Source organism: Apis cerana, linkage group LG14 (genome assembly GCF_029169275.1).
Source record: "Apis cerana isolate GH-2021 linkage group LG14, AcerK_1.0, whole genome shotgun sequence".
Lineage (NCBI taxonomy): Eukaryota > Metazoa > Arthropoda > Insecta > Hymenoptera > Apidae > Apis > Apis cerana.
This window is the reverse complement of record NC_083865.1, coordinates 9,507,220-9,521,161: the sequence shown is the minus strand read 5'-3', so window position 1 is coordinate 9,521,161 and position 13,942 is coordinate 9,507,220. Positions and strand designations below refer to the sequence as shown.

The 13,942-nt window shown below is 46.8% G+C and overlaps 1 protein-coding gene across 9 annotated transcripts in view; it reads left to right on the top strand.

Moving 5' to 3' along the window:
* Positions 1-13,942, top strand: part of LOC107998754 (uncharacterized) — a 47,211-nt gene that overhangs the window by 25,019 nt on the left and 8,250 nt on the right. For 2 of the 9 annotated variants that reach the window (XM_062084687.1, XM_062084689.1), the window contains exon 3: positions 5,617-5,819. The exons of the other annotated variants lie outside the window; for them this stretch is intronic. The gene's annotated coding sequence lies outside the window, so the exon portion shown is untranslated. The remainder of the gene's footprint in view (positions 1-5,616; positions 5,820-13,942) is intronic. 9 annotated transcript variants of the gene reach the window in all.

The following is a 13,942-nucleotide window of genomic DNA, read 5'->3' as shown; positions in this document are numbered from 1 at the left end:
GAAGTATCAGGTAGGAACCGAAGGGAGAGTTTTCGATTTTTCTGAAAAACGGCGCCCACCGCTTGCGTGTAAATTCTATTCCCTCCTTTAAATATTTTAAGTCGAAAGGAGCGCGGAGGAAATTGCGGTGGAATATCAGTTCGAGGCGAGATATATTTCTCGATGTTTCATATCGTCGAGATCCCAAGATTACTTCCGCTTTTTTATTTCCTCCCTCTCTTCTCTCTCTCACTCTCTCTCTCTCTCTCGCAGAGAAGTCAGCGCGGAGAAGTAGAAGGGATGGAGGACAGTTTCGACAGGATCGATTCTAAATACTCGATTGGCGCCCGATTATTCGGTATAATGCGAGCGTATTGGTGTCGCGGATGAACCGTATTTCCGATTGGTTAACGGTTAAAAATATCAAAGCGGACGATCGTACGATTAACCATTCGAGTGATACGTGATCGAAAGCTAAATATTAAAGCGGCGTTAAATATGTAAACTTGCGATGACGATTTAATATCCATTCGTATACGCGCACATATATATATATATAAATATATATATTGTTACCTTTTCATTTTCATACCCGGCCAGGAAAATGTATGAATACATCGTTAAACATGGTATCGATTTGAATACGCCTATCCGGCATCGATTATTCGTCAATTTTCTACATTCGTTCGTCGATCATTTCGCTGTTTTGATCTCGACATGACTATTAAGTTCTCTGGAAGAAAAGGTTTTTCAATCGTTCATCGCGAGATTGAAAATACGCATTGAAATTTTTTGTGGAGAGAAAAAAGAAAAAAAAGGAAAATACGATTTTGTTGAATCTACATCTCGCACGCAGCAGAATCGAACGATACATTTGAAAAGAGTAGTTCAATTTTGTCCATAAAAAGAAGCTAGAAATACGCGACAATGCCTTGCACACTGTTGACCGATTATCGGAGTCGAATCGAAGACGGGACGATGGCCGATCGAAATGTTCGAAATGGAAGATGAAGGATGGAAATAGTGCGAAGGTCGTTGAAAGATCGCGAGAATTATCACGGCCACGTCATCGACAGCCACATTTAACGGACGCGTCAAATCTCTCTCTTTCTCTCTCCATATATCTCCGATGAAACGCTTTTAAAGCGGGATGTTCAGAAACCGTGATAATTTTCACAGCGATTCGATAACGCGATTCCGATGGTAGCGCGCGAAATCCTTTCACCCTTGGTTTCTCGTTTCGAAAATTCTTCTCCTTATTTTGCTCCAATCCTCTCTCCCCTCTACCCTCGCAAAGAATTACCCGTCCTACTTTATCCTCCCCTCCCCTCGAAAGAACCCCCCAGGAATTATCCGCGCAATTAGCGAGGAAACGAGAAGGAGTCTCGTTTCTGATCACGCGCCCGTTAGAACTGGAAAACGAGGTTTCGAAAGGGCCCTGCCTTTTATAACTTCGGATTCGAGAACGACATTACTATTCCATGGTGTGGTTGCTGCCACCGGGGAAAGAGAGCAGCGAGAGAGAGAGAGAGAGAATGGGCAGAGGAGGCCGCCGCGTCTTTGCCTTTTGTCTCGGACTCTTTGGGAGCGGGAATAATGTGCAGGAGGAAAGGAGGAGGAAGGAGGAAGGAAGGAGAGAGAGAGGAGTGTTAAAGGGTCCGTCTTTCTCGCCACGATTCGGTCGTATCTGCATTGCAGTCCGGGAGTGGGCGAAGGATAACTCTCCTCTCTTATTTCGTTGCGTGCGCGACGACGTGGAAAATGAGCGCCCCTCGATCAAACCCTCGGTTAAGAACGAAACAGACCGCCTGTTTTTTATCCGATATTTTGATTAATAATACGTGCGCAGGAAATTAAACGTGGTCCACGTGGCGCCACGCGAGGATGATGACGCGCGAACGGGCAACACTCGGTCATCAACACCGTAGTAGTGGAATAGTAAAATGTATACGCTTCAATAAAGCTACTTCATTTCCGGGTCTAAATATATTATCTCGTGTATACGTGTATATATGTATATGTATATATATATATAAAAGAGAGATAAAAACTCGTGGCTCAACTTCTCCTCCTAGCTTTGCTACTTTTCTGCCGGTTGCCCTCGTTTCTGCTTTCTTGTCATTTTTTTCCTTTTCTTTTCTCCTCATCCTCCCACCCACACCGCGCCTGGATACTTTCTTTCTCTGTTTCGCGCGCGAAATTTATAGCCTCCGCCCGTACACGATGCCCACTCGACGCTCTGTACACCCCGCGGAAAGAATTTAAAAAAACATTATTAACTCGTATCGCATCGCCGTCTTGCAATCCTCCTTCGTGAAGATTGCACGGAGCATCTATCTTGGCCGAGAGATACGAAAAAATACGCTTCTCTTTATCCAATTCTAAGCCCCTCTTTCTTCCCTCGTTTACGGAGGATTTGGATTTCTTCCTCTCTCTCTCTCTATCTCTCTATCTCTCTCTCTCTCTCTATCTCTCTATCTCTCTTTTCGCTCTTGCACGCGCGTCGTTCGTCGGTTTCTCGTGGCAACTTGGTGGCAACTCGTCGTTCAAAGGACCAACCCTTAGCCTTGGAGAGAGAGAGAGAGAGAAAGAGAGGAAAGCCACGACTAAAGTCTCGGTTTCAACATGGATTCCCGGTTTAATCGATGTTGCGAATTTTGCAGGTTGCGTGAATTATTCGTAACCGGCGGTCATCGATCTAACCGAAAACGTTAAATGATCTCCCACCCTCTCTCCCTTTATATACGTATAAAGCGCTTTAATTTATCATGGCATTAAAGCAAAAATAATAGCGGGCCAGCTTGTTTTGCTAAATTGCGCGAAGTATAAATCGAACTTGTTTGCCTTAGGAACGAACTCTCTCTCGTTAATTTGGCTCCTGTTATCAGGCTGCGATCGAAGTCGAGTGATAAAATCGTGGAAAAAAGAAGACGAAAAAAGAGAAAAAGGTTGGGAAAAAAAGAAGAAAATAGAAAATGCAGCGAAAAAAGACGACGAAGAGCGCGCAGCTTTTCAACCGATTTTTTGGAAGCTGAACGCTCCTTCTCTTCGGTTCCCTTCGTAGCTTCGAACGTAAGCCCGAACCCGGACCGCGTTTTCAAGAATCGTACAAGTTTTAACGAACCTGTTGATAGTAGCCTCCCTCTCCAGGGAGAAAATTTTATCCTTCATTTTGCGTGAACGCGAATCCCGGGTTATTGTCCGATCGAAGGGTAGGAATTGTAAACGTTTCTAGCCAAACGTATCCGATATCCGATAAAAAAAAGAATTCCTTCGGTGGAACAGCGACAGAAGAATAAAAATCGGATAAAATCGAAAGGAAGTTGCAGTTTCGACGAACGTGTACGATTTCCGTGGTAGAATTTTTAAACGAGATCGAACAAGGATTCGATACGCGAATCATTGTCGTCGAGAGGATCCTCCATCTGATTTCTACGCGTCTTCTTTCTCCTTCCGTTGCCGCGCGATTCCTTCCTCTCTCCCCCTCCGTGTAGAGAGTAGACGGTGAAAAGAAGTAGGTACTTTACGAGGGTACTTAATGATAATGGAATGGAAATAATTTTAGCGAGTTGTCTCGAAGAGGATATTCTTCCGGTATTTATACGGGGAAGCGAGCGAGGAGGAAAGCTCGGGATCGATGCAACTCAGTGGCTATCCAAAGGCAAGTCGCTCTCGATGGTCGTTAGTCGATGGAGAGTTTTCGCGCTGAAAACTTTCCCTTCTCGTCCTTTTCTCCTGGCATTTTTATTTCCCCTCTCTCCTTTCCAAGAGAGATCTCTTCCATTCCCCTTTCCTTCCCTCCCCCTCTTTTCCTTTGTTCCTCCGTTTTTTCTCTTTCCCCCGCTTCTACGCATCGATTTGGAAACGACCGACGAAGGTCCACGCTCGACACTGTTTTCCACTTTTTCTCCCCCCCTCCTCTTTATCTTCCCTTTATCTTCCCCTCGTTTTATTGCGCCGCGAATCGCACGAGCCACGACAGGCGCAACGACAATGGGTAAGGGTAAAAGAGGAGGAAAGAGCAGGTTGCAGTAGTCAGACGCCGCGGTATAGACGGAGGAGGACTCGTTTTCATGGCTTGAACGGGAGGCAACACTGGTTTCTGGCACGGAGGGAAGAGGAACCGACATCGGTGCTTTCGACGGTCGTTAGCCGCTCGAGAGCTGGAAACTTTCTCCCCGTTTCGTGGCTTTTCGCGCCCTTTCTTCCCCCTTTTCTCTCTATCTCTATCTCTCCTCGACACAACGGACGGGACTCGGTTATCGTCCACTTTTTGCGCGTCTGCAACGACCGGCAAATCTGGCCGGTCGACCATTGAAAGAGGATCGAGGAGCCTCGTCGAGACAACTCGGAGAGAAGCAACGAATGTACTTTGGACGATCCTTTAACCGTCTAAGTACTACGTAAAAAGATCCAAAAAGATCCTCCACTCCTTTCTCTTTATTGTTTCCTCCTCCTCCTCCTTTTCTTCCTTTTTCTCCTCGCGAGGCAACGATCTCCTTCGCTTCGATTTCCGCTCGGATTCGAAAGAAAATTTACCCAACCGACCTAGTAGGATCTCGAACCCCGTAATACCCTAGAATATACGATCGAGCGAGTAAGAGTCGTTAAAACGAAAGGAGACCGAAAGGGGCGATCGTTCGCTTCGCGTTAAAACGAGTAATTCTTCCCTCTCCTTCCCCCCCTCTTTCGGTTAAAATTAAAGAGTTAAACTCCATTTTAACGGCACGTTTAAAATATCTCAAGTGTACCATCACCGAGGCTGACGACCCGCCTCGTACGCGACCGCCACCGCGAAGAGGAGAAAATTACGTGCACGGCCAGACAACGAGAATGGATGGGACGTAGCTGGTCCATCCCTCCTCCTCCTCTTCTCTTCGAGAGAGGAAAGAACTTTGACACTAGACGGATGCTCACCCCCCTCCCCCTCAGGTGACGCCCTATTTTGTCGCTCGATGTTTTGCATAAACCGACGCGTCACCCCGTGAATTCGTCGGATCGTGTCACGATTGAAATATTTACGGGACGGAAACCGCCTTGTACACGTGTCTGCGTGTGCGTGTGTATATATATATACGTATTGGATATATGTGTGCGTTACCTACGTCCTTAGCCACGTTTAATATCCTCCCCTACGGTTTCGCCGTTCAGTTATATCGCGGTACCCGCGAACAGGATTTCACCCGCTTCGGTTTTTATTGTTGCGCGTACTTGCTTCCAAAATCGCGGCTACGAGAGAGGGTGGTTGTTACAGATGGGGGTTATTGCGAAACTTCGTGACGGAGGGAATTGCCAAGGCTCGTTACTCGAAACTTGGATGCTTGTGGATGGGGATTCGACGAAAACGCCTTTCGCGAATTTTATGTAAAATCATCCGCCACGGAGGAGGGGGAGGTGAGAGGAGAAAGTTGGCAAGTTGTTTCGCGATTATTATCGCTCGGCTTTTAATCCTCTGCTCCTCGAATTTTTATCGTACCGTGATAAGGATTATCTCGACGATTTCCTTGGAGAAAAAGGGGAAAAGGTAGAAAAGCGACTTGGATACAAACTTGGAATCAAGTAGGGATCGTCGCACGGAGTTTAGTTCTCGATTATAAACGTCGATGAGTGAAAATCGTGACTGTTATTCTTCACTAGGAATATGTCCTGTATCATCCATCGAGATTCGGAAGGGAAGAGGCCCGTCCTTGAGCTACATGTACGAGCGATACACGAAGACAAAGGGGGCGTGGGTGGGTGAAATACCGCGTCGATCCAAGGGTAGTTCGGGGCCAACTCGTGCGCTCGTCACAGTTCACGGAAGTTCATGAATAAGTAGACCACGGATAAAAGCAAAGTTGGTAAGTGTATAATTAACAGGGGCGAGGAAGAATATCGAGCGAGGATGTACGAAAAAGGAGGAAAAAGAAGAGAAAGGAGTTGTTGCGCGCTACAAACGATCCGACTTAAATCCTACACCTGGGACGAATTCTCTTTTATCATGCTCGTGAAAAAAGAATAGGGGATAGAAAAAAAAATATAGAGAGAGAGAGAATGATGTGATGTCTTGGAAATAATCCAAGGACGAAGGAAGAAGGAGAGGGAATAAAGTTCCGCGAGCTGGAAGGGATAGAGGTCGAACACCAAACGCGAGATCTCGTTTCTCATTCATCGCCTCCCATTTATTCCCATCCTGGTAATTAGTCCCATAAATGATATCCCATCCTGGAGGCTTGGAAAGTTTTAATTGTGGCTGCCATCGAACCCTTCCCCACCCTTCGACTCGATCGAGAGTCGAAAATGGTTGATGGCGGAAGCGATGATATTATCGGTGCACTTTATCGCGAAGAGTCTGGAGATTGGATCGATTAGCGATATCGTTAAAAGTGGGATAAACAGTGAGGATGATATCGATCGATCGGAATCGGAGTCGAGTATCGAGGGATATCTCTGTCGAGAGAGAGAGAGAGAAAGAGAGAGAGGATAAGATTATTAACAAAGGTGAAGAAAAAGTTTCGAGAATAAAGTACTGAGGTTGGACGTTGTTGGATGGTAGTCGAATCGCCGCTGTTCCTTTGCGTTATTTATCCGAGGGGAATAATAATAATAATCGTAAGACGTTTTCGAGACGTCTGGCAACGAAAGTTGGTCGCCCAGATCCCGTTAGTGCGCGGAAACGAATCGAGGAAATCGTTGGTGTTCTGGCAACGGAACATCCTCCTCTCCGCACAAACTCTCGAAACTCTACGTTAAATCGATGTTTAGCCGTATCGATATTTCGTACGAACACGGTAATCGTTTCAGAAATTGGACGCGCGGGGAGAGGGCGAGAAAAATAAGCTCGACGGCGAGGAAAAGGAGCAACGTGTTTCCTCGGGAAAACTGTGTCTCTGGGGAAAGGAGAGAGAGAGAGAGAGAGAGAGAGAAAAGTGGAAACGATATCTTTCCACAAGCGGTTCCCTCTAATGACGTTGGAGCAAGCGAGGGGGACGCGATACCCCTGCGGAGCGGATGCAGCGCGATGAAAAATTGGATGATGGCTTTTCCTTCTGGCCGAGCGTTCCGGAAGAGTAGAGGAGAGGGGCCGTCTACGTCCTCGTCGGCGTCGTTGGCGGAAATGCTACAGCGAAAAAGCCTTTCTCTTTCGCGATGTCGGAGTGCGCGCGAGGGGGAAAGAAAAAAGAAAAAAAAAAAAAAAAAAAAAAAACGGAGCGGGGAAGGAGAAAGAACGAGCCGACTACAGTGGAATTCACGAGTGATTTTCACCGAGGCCGCCGCGCGTCGACACCACCGCCGCCGCACCAACCCGTGAAAAGCGCCGCTGGATCTCGAGTCTTGCCAACCGCCTCATATTTTATGGCCTTATTCCCCCGTTTCGCGCCTGCCGCCCCTATTCGAGTAACACGTTGCTCCATAACGCGTGCCCTCCCTCTAAAATTCCTTCTAATTCCTCCCGGATCAACGTCTTTTTCCGGGAGCCAATTTTGTTCGGGAATTCGTTCGATGTCGATACGGAACGAGCGCGATAAATCGGCTTACATCGAGTCGACACGCTACCGAGTAGTATATTCCCCGATTGCGGACGATTCTTACGTATGGAAAGCGTCTCGTTGAAAGCGAAAAGTCCGAAAGGTGAAAACCGCGCTCGACGCGGCGCGCGTTAACGGCATACCAGCGGGGAAAGATCACTTATGGAAATTTGTATTTGGTCCGTGCGTTGGACAAAGTATTACCATCGGCGTGCGCGAACTCGACGTGCTGGCACGGTTGAATGGTAAATCAAAATGAAGTGGCGGACGTACGTCTGCTCGCTACGTCTACGAGGGGGAGGGGGGGATCTCCTGTCCGTCTGAATCCGTATTCATCTCGCGCGGCCGTTTCGTATCTACTCTATCCAACCGAGTATCCAAGGCGTGTATATATATATATATATATTGCAGTTTATAATAATTCAAGTGAACGTTAATTCCGTATTCCGGTTGAATACACGCAAAAGACGAAACCCTCTGGCGGATTAACCTCGATACGTTATACCTCGCCCGTTATATCAACGCTCTCCCATCGTATAATAACCGAATGATTAATACCGACTGCTTGGCCAAGAGAGGGAGGAGCACGCGATACGCCTCCTCCCTCCGTGTATTTTATGGGAGCATCCCTCCGTCTACCGGTCGCCAAAACCCATACGCCATACATGGACCGTTTCCACCATCCGTAAATCTCGACCACCGAAATACTTTTTCCAGGCGCGTGATTGGTCGTCCCGATACCTCCCCTCCTCCCCTCCCTCATACATATATATTTTCAATTCGTCCCGCGCCACCTTTAATATTAATATCCCCGATTCGGCTCGTGGCCAAAATTCGATGTTTTATATCCACGAGCCATCCGCACCGGTGAAATCGAACATCTATTACAGCGTTAGCCCTACACAGAGCCCGTAGCGTAACGCTGTAACACTGTAAGTGTACGAGTCACTCTCCCCCCCTCTCTCTCTCTTTACTTTTGTATATACGAGATTATACGCGATTATACCGTGTTGGATCATCGTGTACGATCGCGAATTACAGTAACCGATCCGATTCCCTATCTCTCCGCCGCGACTGTGTACCGTTTTTTGTCATCTCCCTCTTTTTTTCCGCCCTCATTTTTTTTCTCTTTTTTTTCCTCCCCCTCCTGCTCCATTTAGAATGGCAAACCGGGAAGAATGAATTTATGCAAATTGGAAAGCGTCGCGTAACGATGAAACGTTGTTGAAGAGGGAGGGGGGGCTGGTTAAATGAAAGTTTCGCACAGAGGAAGAAGGAACGGACGATTGTGGCGCGATGCTTTTCAATTAACCAGCGACCAGGGGGTGGTTTTCCACGTGTTTTCGTCGCGTCGATGAATTTTTATCGGTTTTATCCCCCGTGACGCGTGGAAAATTCGACTAATTACCGCATTACACGGGGTGAAACGGGGATGAGAAAGGGTGAAAGGGAGGCAAATTCATTCACGTTGCCCGATCGTTTATTCTCATCGAGGGAGGATTAAATGGCAAATTGGTCTTGGCTCGCGCCAATTAACCTTCCCCCTGGCCTATCTATAGGCACGATAGAAACATTGTTTTTAAACTTGCACGACGCTATCGGCTGCTTTTTCGAGGAGGGAGGGAAGAAGAGTTTGGGAATCGAAACAAATTAATTTTCGACGCACCGAAGGCAAATCGCGGAAGACCATCGAGTTTGCCGTTCTCTCGTGGCCGGCGGGAGGAGGGAGGGAATGAGTTAATTAAAGAAAGGAGGAGGAGCGTTCGCGTGGTTTGCTCGCTTCCTCCTCCCGGCGAATTAAACTACGATCCGCGATCGAATGGAAAAGACTCTCTCTTCCCTTCTAATCTCTCTCGTTCCAATCCCCGTTTTCTTCCTTTTTCAAATGCGTTTCATCGCGATTAATCGCGATCGAACGATTAATTTTTTCCTTCCCGTGATTCACGTGCCAACGTTTATCACGGCCGAAATGTAAACTCGTGTATCGGGAGGATATTTTTTTTAAAAAAACAAATTTGTTTCCACGTTTACCTTTTCGACCAGAACCGGTAACCGAATGGAATACCGAATTTCCAACGAGAGAAAATATTTTTCATCGTCGTTTCTCCCTCTCTCTCTCTCTCTTTCTACTTCTCGAAATCCATATGAACGAATTAAAGTCGCTACGGACTTCGCGATTAATTTTATTTATAATTCTCCTTTACGCCCGTTGAACTAGTCAGAAATTAATCTGTTTCGAGAGGCGAAACGAACGGATTATACACACACACACACACATATATATATACAGAGATGCACGTGAAGTGGACGTGGAACCAGTGTCCATATTTCAACGGATATCGTCACGATGAAAAACCCATACGTATTGTATACCACGGACAACTCTGCGCAACTCTACGAATAGTCCGACAAAGTATCTTATTTACGGTAGTTTTGTATATATGGAAATGCGAAGGAAAAATCTAAGAGAGAGAGAGAGTACGTCGTATTTACGAGAGTACGCGCCCCCAACGCCATATGGGACCCCTACGTACGTTCAAACTTCGTATCTACGAATCTACTCCGTGTGTTATACAGTTATATGTTATATCGGCGTGCATTCGCCATGATGGAAACGCAAGTCTCCGTATCCGTCCGTATCCGACTCATAATAATTCTTCGACGAATCGTTGGTTAAATAAGCGTACCCTCCTTAAGCGAATAATGCAAACGAGGTACTCGCCGGTAAGGAAAGAAGAGGTGGAAGAAGAGTAAGGAGGAGAAGAAGAAAAGGTAAGCGGATAAAGGATATCTGCCGAAACGGAAGGAGCATTCTTCTCGTCTAGCTTTTCACCTTTTTACCGCCGACATAAAGTCAAAGCGAACGACACTCGAGCGCAAGATTCTCCGAGTTTTCGTTGAAGAAAAAGCAGGAAACGCAAAAGGGAAACAGAGGGAGAGAGAGAGAGAGAGGCCGGCCATGGCGGGTTTTTAGCGTGTTCCAAGGTTGCCGAGGATTTTACTAGCCCCGTCAGTCTCGGGGCAAACCACGACGAGATTTACATTATACACGGTTGAAACTCCCTCTGTTCGCTCGGCCACTTTTTGCCGAGCGATTAAGTGGCGCACACGCGCCACTTTGGCGTGCATAAAATTGGAGAGATGATGAAAAGCCGGTTTACAAAGCCGATGGGAAGCGATGAAGCGTACGCGACGGATCACGGTGGCTTAAAGAAACTCTCAAAGTCTCTCGAACCGTTCGGAAATGTTGCAAATTCGTCGCGTCTCGAAATCTTCATCTTCGTCGTCTCGTATCGAATTTCATCGAGTTAGGGATAATTTTACTTTGAGATCTCGGTTGTTGGTCTGAGAAATTAGAGAGGGTATATCAAGCGGCGCGGAATTCGGAGAGGAGAGATCTGTCGTGCCGAAACGTGCCCTCCCCTCTCTCCGCCACACGGTATCAGACAGTTTAAACGGGGATGGGATGGGATGCCACCTCCGACGTTGGGACGACGAGTCGAACAAGCGAGCCAACAAATCTTTGAAAACTTTTCTTCTTAAACTTCGGGGGATGTATATATCGGGGGGGGTCCAACTTCGAACTTGAACTCCTTTAAAGTTGCTTCGACCCGTCGAAACGAGACAGGGAGGGGGTGAGGGAGAGAAGAAACTCGATGAGGTGTCGATACCGTTATTTATTAAAGCGTGTCGCGAAACCGGGTCCTGACCAGGTCCCGGTGGCCAGGAAATGAAAGTTTTCCCTCGGGGGCGAGATAAATTCCCCGTTATCTCTTAACGACATCTCTTGGACCGATCTTGGAAGAAGAACTTGGCCGCGTTACGAATTACGAAAAGGACGATCGAGGGACCCTCTAATAGATTCGGCCCTGCCTGCCCCTCCCCAAGAATAATTATACCGTTGGCCATTATTAAAACGGGGGAACGGGGTAGAATTAATTGGGCGAATTATCCCCCCGTTGGGGATGAAAGGGAGGATGAAGAGAGAGAGAAAAAGAAAACGTTTCCCTTAATTGCGTGCGGATATGAAGATGAAACTTTGATGACGCGTAATTAAACGGTAATTAAGTAAACAATCCTCTCGGTTCGGACCGAGAAAATTTGCAAACCGGGGAATTGTATCTTTATCCAGTGTTACCGAAAGATAAACTAAAACTGCGATATACGCGTATCGTCGATTAACAATTTCTCCCACTGTTTGTACAATTTATGTACGTCTATATATATATATATATGTGTGTGTATGTGTGTGCGAGCCTAGATTTCATAGATCGCCAGAAAACCTGTCCCAACTTGTGATTAATTCTGCTCGTTTTCTCGTCCGTACAACAACGATCCGGATACGACAATGATCCAGAAAGAGTGCGTAACCTTAACTTAAACGATAAAATTGAAAAAGAAGAATGTCGACGAATATTACGACGAGATACTCTCGTTGCAACGCGGGAATAATCAACGCGGGGTAAGAGAGGGGAGAGACTCAATCACCTGTCGTAAATCTTTAATAACAAAATTCCATCCGATCGATTCGAAGGTATATCGGTGGTGTCGTTTTTTGTAAAAAAGTAACCAGGCAAATATAGCGATGTTCCAGCGAACAGCGGGAGAACAAGCCGGTAGAAGCGTTTTAGAATTGAGTTACTCCGGCTATTGGGGGGCAATGAAGCATCCCTCGCGAATTTGCCCTCCTTCCTCCCTCCCCCCTCGAGTTTGCGCAAGCTTTGCTAGGCCCTCGCTTTCCTATATCCGTTTCGAAGGTAGCACAAAAGGGTGGCAGGAGGCTGCACTCTAATACGAAATCAATTTTTCTATGACGATGGTTTTCTCGTTGTCAAAGATTTTCCATTCTATTGAATGGTTACTGGATACAAAAAAAAAAAAAGGTATCTCTCTTTCTCTCTATATGATTGGCGTGGAAAAAGTATCGTTGCCATTGTTAAATTTTGTTCACTTCCTTTCGCTTCCGGATCGGACGCGAACAAAGGGGGAGGGGAAAAAAGAAAGGAAAAAGGAGTAAAAAGCGGTAGAGCGAAACGGTTAAAAAGTGGGAGGATATCGCGGCTGACTACGCGCCGATCGTATCCACTGTGCATCGACGAGGAGATGGATAAATACGCGATGGATAAAAAGATTGATTCGAGGAACTCCTTTGATTCGACGCGATGGACGAAAGGATCGAGCTCGATCGAGTTCGAATCGATTTATTAAGGGGAAGGAAAAAGAGAAGAGAGAGAGAGAGAGAGAGAGAGAAAAGTCACCACGATCCTTACGGGAAAGAATCGAATGGAAATTTCAATATTTACGTCCAATCGGATGGGAAATTGGGGAAAATTTCACTCCGGTTCACGACGATATCCATCGATTCCATCCGAGTTGAATTTCATGCTCTGACAAGAGTGACAGCCTATAAATTGAGATTTGATCGATGACCTTCAGGTTGGTAATAACTGGCACGGCCAATGTTTGCTCATGGGAATTCTAGAATGGAACTGCTGGTAACCGGAACCCTCCCCCTCCCCCCTCGGGCGGGAGGAGAGAAAGAGCAACCTAATTCCCCGGCCGAGTTCCCTTCTCTAAGTAGGAAAATAAAAAGTTCTTTTAATCCGCGCGATCCGAAGCAAGGGAAGAGGCAGGGGGGGAAGCAGCAAGAACAAAGGACGTCCTCTATTACGGATGGGGGAAAAAAACCCGAAGATCTTCTTCGGGGGAACACGCCGTAAGCGCTATTGATTACGCTGAAATGAAATTTCATCCTGCTACTATCCCCCGCCCGACCCAGTCATTTTCGACTCCTCCTCCTCCTCCTCCGCCCGTGTTCAACATTTTCAAATTGTCGCCTCTCGAAAATTCCGCACTCCGCGCATCGTCGCCGAATAAATCACACGAGGAGGCGAGAAGCGGGAGGAGGATGGGGATCTGAATCCGGGCCACGCGTGATCATGATGAATTTATTTAACTGTATAACGAACGATCCCATCCGAAAACGCGCGTTCCGATCGCGATCGTTCCGAGAGACGCGATGCGATTTGTCGAAAGATGCGATTTATTTCCATCGTTGAGAAAAAGAAAAAATACGAATTATTGTTAAGCGCACAATTATTGTTTCCTCGATCTACCGTAAAAGAAGGGACGAGTCGTATAATTGAAAGTAAGATCGGCGAGATATCGCGTCGTAAAAGTTTTACGTCCCGTTCTCTGGTGGCCAACTTGCCTTTTAACGAACCTCGGATCGGAACCTCGTTGCACGGCGTTTAATTATCTCGATTAAGGTTTACCGTGTGTCTCGAGTCGTGGTTCACAATTTCTCGGGCGTACGGCGTCGAATTCATCTCCCTTTCGATTCATCCCGCTCCCTCGGGCGAGAGCACGGAAAGGGAGAGAGAGGATGAAATCTTACGCGCGTAGGCGCGATGGAGAGGGAGCAAGCAAGTGGAGAGTAGCTGGCAGCGATAGAT